Below are 5,353 nucleotides of genomic sequence, written 5' to 3' on the forward strand. Positions count from 1 at the left end.
ATGACATGACACGACATCACATGGTTAGTGCATGACATGACACGCCATGAAGTGGTTAGTACATGACATGACACGACATGACATGGCTCGTGCATGACATAACACGACATGACATGACATGGTTAGTGCATGACATGACACGACTTGACATGGTTAGTGCATGACATGACAGTCCATGACATGGTTAGTGCCTGACATAACCCTCCACGACATGGTTAGTGCATGACATAACACGACATGACATGGTTAGTGCGTGACATGACACGATATGACATGACGTGGTTAGTGCATGACATGACACGACGTGACATGGTTAGTGCGTGACAGGACATGACACTCCATGACATGGTTAGTGCATGATATGACACGACATGACATGGTTAGTGCATGGCCTAGTGTGTGTGGCTAGTACTTGACATGACACGGCATGATATGGTTAGTGCATGACATGACACGCCATGACATGGTTAGTGGGTGACATGACACGACATGACATGGTTAGTGCGTGACATGGCATGACATGACATGGTAGTTAGTGCATGACATGACACGCCATGACATGGTTAGTGCATGACATGATACGACATGACATGCTTAGCGCATGAAATGACACTCCATGAAATGGTTAGTACATGACATGACACTCCATGACATGGTTAGCGCATGACATGACACGATATGACATGGTTAGTGCATGGTCTAGTGTGTGTGGCTAGTACTTGTTATGACACGACATGACATGGTTTGTGCATGACATGGCACACCATGACATGGTTAGTGCATGACATGGCACGACATGACATGGTTAGTGCATGACATGACACTCCATGACATGGTTAGTGCATGACATGACAGGACATGACATGGTTTGTGCGTGACATGACACGACATGACGTGACATGGTTAGTGCACGACATGACATGGTTAGTGCATGACATGACACGACATGACATGGTTAGTGCATGACATGACACGCCATGACATGGTTAGTGCTTGACATGACACAAAATGACATGGTTAGTGCGTGACACGACATGACACTCCATGACATGGTTAATGCCTGACATGACACGACATGACATGGTTAGTGCATGGTGTCACGGACCCCAAAATGGGACTCAAGTAAGGGTCGTGTGGCACTCGTTGAGAGCTCTCCCTCGACAAGTCAGCCAACTCTCATATGTTCAAGCCTGCAAGCATGAGCACGAGGTGAGTGTCAATACTCAAGGAAAAGAAGGAACAATAGGATTTCACATGAGCAATATATTCTTATACACTGAATAAGACTATAACAATCAGAGACATCATAATCAAAGGCAACAGAACACCACAATGAAAAGAACTACTTGTATTATTCATCTACAAGAGAATCACCATACAAGTGATAACACAGATATTCATATATTCATTCTAAATCCCTGAAGAATACAATTATAGTAGTATCTCACTCCCCCTTTTCCCCATTACATTGTCACACCCTAACATCCTCCCCCACTCAATGTATCGACGTCCTCGTCGATGTGTTGTAGACGGCCTTCTCACTCTTCTGATGTCGATGTAGATTTCGTTGACTACGAATTTCTGAAATCTTCAATCTTCTGTATGGCATGCTGAAGGTTGTCTGCTGTTTCCCAACTATTCTCTTCTTCCCCCAGCCCTAACCACTGAACCAGAAATTGTTGTTGTTGACGACCTTCTAGATTGACAACTTTGTTTGCAATGATCTCCTGGACTTCTTTGGTGACAGGATGCCTTCTGGAAATTGTTGATCTCCTTAATTTTTGTCGGTGCGGATCTGCTTCATCTGTGTGGAATGGCTTTAAATTGCTTACATGAAACACGGGATGGACTGGACGTCTGTGGCTTTTCATCCACTCGGGTTGCTTAAACCGATAAGATGCATGTCCCACCTTTTCGATTACTCTGATTGGACCTTCGTAACAATGTAACAGCCTTTTATCCTTGCCACGAAGAAAGCGAAATTTCTCCGACGGCACTTTTACAAGAACCAGATCTCCAGCTTCAAATTGTTGTGGTCGTCTCCCTTTGTCAGCCCATTTCTTCATGCGCTTTCATGCTTTTTCTAACTGAGCTCGGGTGACTTCGATGTTTTGCAACCAATTTTTCGTGAATTGGTAGGCTTTTGGGCAATTTCGTTTGTATGGACCATCTAGAGTGTGTGGAAGAGTCGGTTGTTGACCTGTCACAATCTCAAAAGGGCTTTTATTAGTTGCAGAAGATTTCATAGAGTTAAAACAGAATTGTGCCGTGTCTAGTAAAGTAACCCAATTCTTTTTATTGGAATGAACAAAATGTCGCAAGTATTCTTCCAGCATCCCATTAAAACGTTCAGTTTGACCATCTATCTGTGGGTGATAGCTCGTGGAAAGATTAAGGTTTGAACCCATCAAGCGAAAGAGTTCACCCCAAAATCACCCCGTGAATCTAACATCCCTATCACTAGTTAAGCTTTCTGGAACACCCCAATATTTCACCACATGCTTGAAGAATAACTGAGCTATCTTCTCTGCTGAACACGGCTTCGAGACTGGTACGAAAGTTGCATACTTTGAGAACTGGTCAATCACCACCAAAATTGTGTCAAACTCCTCTACTTTTGGCAACGAGGAAATGAAATCCAAAGAGGCACTCTCCTATGGCCTAGCAAGAACTAGCAATGGCTCCAATAAACCTGAGGTCTTCTTTCTTTCTACCTTGTCTTGTTGATAGATCAAGCACGTTTTAGTATAACTCCTCACATCATCTTGCATATTTGGCCAATAGTACCCCTATGTAATCAAAGCATGAGTTCTTCGCCATCTCGGATGACCAGCCCACAACGTATCATGACACTCTTTCAGTAAGGTTTTCCTCAAGTTTCTAGCTTTAGGCACATTGACTCTCCTGCCTTTAGTCATTATCAGTCCATCTTCTACCTAGAATTGTTGTGTCTTCCCTTCGTCTATTAGTTTGCTTAGTGACTGTGCCTTCTGGTCTGTACTTAAATGTTCCTTGATAAGATTCTTCAAAGGTAGCGCCACCCTACTAGTTCATAGATGACTGATGATTTTCAATGCTGCCAATTCAGTTTTTCTACTTAAGCGTCGGCCACTTCATTCGTCTTCCCCACTTTATATTCAAAAGCAAAATCAAATTCAGCTAGCTTTTCCTGCCAACGGGCTTGTTTTGACGTTAGTCCAGGTTGTGACAAAAAATGAGTAATTGCTACATTATCGGTTTTTACCACAAATTTGGACCCCAAGAGATAGTGCCTCCATACCCGAAGATAGTGTACCACTGCGAGAAGCTCCTTTTCTTGTGCTGTATAGTTCCGTTCGGCACTCGACAATTTTCTACTTTCAAAAGCAACTGGATGCCCTTTATGCAAGAGAACTCCCCCTAATGCAAAGTCCGAGGCATCTACTTGCACTTCAAATGGTTTTGTCACATCAGGAAAGATTAATACAGGATCTCCTACAATCTTTTCCTTTAATTCAACAAATGCTGATTGGCACTCTTCTGACCACCCCCATGGTACCCCCTTCCTCAGTAAATTCGTTAACAATACAACTCTTCTAGAGTACCCCTCTATAAACTTTCGGTAGTAGTTGGCTAGACCCAAGAAAGATCGTAGTTCTCTAACGGATGTAGGTGCTCGCCACTCCTAGATAGTTTTTACTTTAGCTGAATCCATCCGAATCTGGCCCTTCTCAATGATATGCCCCAAGAATTTAATATGCTTTTGAGCGAAAGCACACTTCTCCCCTTTTACATATAACTGATTTTCTTTGAGTTTTTGAAAAACCTTTTGAAGATGATCTTTATGTTCTTCTAAGGATGCGCGGGTGACACAAGTGGTCTTCGGTTCATCTCCCTCAACAATGTGCACTTGATGATATCCTGACCTCAAGTCCAATTTCGTGAAATATCTAGCTGTACTTAACTGGTCAAAAATATCAGCAATCAGTGGAATGGGATACTTGTTGCGCACAGTCACCTTATTAAGAGCCCGATAATCTATACACAAGCGCAAACTACCATCTTGTTTCTTCTGAAATAACACTAGGGCCCCAAAAGGTGCTTTTGAAGGCTGGATGAACCCTGCTGCAATAAGATCATTAAGTTGCCTTCTAAGTTCAGCTAACTCAAGCGGCGCCATTTGAAAAGGGGCACGTGCTGGCAGCTTTACTCCTGGAAAAAGTTCAATTTCGTGGTCAATTTGTCATCGAGGTGGTAAAACCCTCGGTAGCTGTTCCGGGATCACCTCCTTGAACTCTTCTAAAACTTCCTTAATCTGAAGTGGATATTTCCCTACCTCTGCATCTTCTGAGACTATTGGTAGAACCACGAAAGAAGATTCTCCCCTTTTTACTCCCTTTTTGAATTGGAGGGCTGAAAGCAACTTCCTCTCATCGAAATTGTTGCAGGTTGTGGGGACCGCACAAGGTGCACTTCTCATTATCACAAGACAATCCGTAGCTGGGATCGGCATTGAGCGTGTCACTTTAAGAAAATCCATACCCAATACCACATCAAAGTCGTCAAGGGGTGCCACAGTGAAATCAACTATTCCAGACCATGATCCAATTTAGCATTCCATTTTAGGTACCACCCCCACCATGGTTAATGCTAGAGAATTCACTGCTTTTATCTTGCCCACATCTTTATCTACTTGCAATTCTAACCGTTGAGTTTCAGAATCAGCAATGAAATTATGGGTGGCCCCTGTATCAATCATGGCCCTGATTTTCTTTCCATTCAAAAGTAGATCAACATACATTAGTCCCTTCTCTTGAGACTTGTTGTTAATTACTTGACACTCTAATGCCCCCAAAAATCTCAAGGCTCCCACCATATTCGGTTGTTCTTCTAGAATTGCTGTCGGGGTTTCGGTTTCCCCTCGAAGGGCCTTTATAGCATTCAAAGCCTTACGTTCGGGGCACTCCGCCACTTGATGTGGTCCAATGCAAAGAAAACAAGAGATCGGTCGATGCTCTCCACCCCCCGTTCGTCCGCCCCTCCACTCCCTATTCATGGGCACTTTTTTATCTTTCCAAGAACTATTTGTCTCCCTATCCCTTCCCCCATTTGTGGGCTTATACACTTTGTTGGGACGGGAATCATTATTGGCAGATGTAGGGAAATTTTGCTTCCCAGAATTATCTGAAAAATCATCCAACCATTCAGTAGCAGCGAGGGCAGAAGAGAGATCACCAGCACCTTGCCGACGTATTTCATTTCTTGGCCATGTCTTCAAACCCCGAAGAAAATGAATCAGTTTATCCGATTCAGTTATGTCTACAATGTCCAACATCAAGGCTTGGTATTCCCTTACATAACTCCTTAATGAGCC

The sequence above is a fragment of the Malania oleifera genome, chromosome 1 (genome assembly GCF_029873635.1).
Source record: "Malania oleifera isolate guangnan ecotype guangnan chromosome 1, ASM2987363v1, whole genome shotgun sequence".
Taxonomy (NCBI): Eukaryota; Viridiplantae; Streptophyta; class Magnoliopsida; order Santalales; family Ximeniaceae; genus Malania; species Malania oleifera.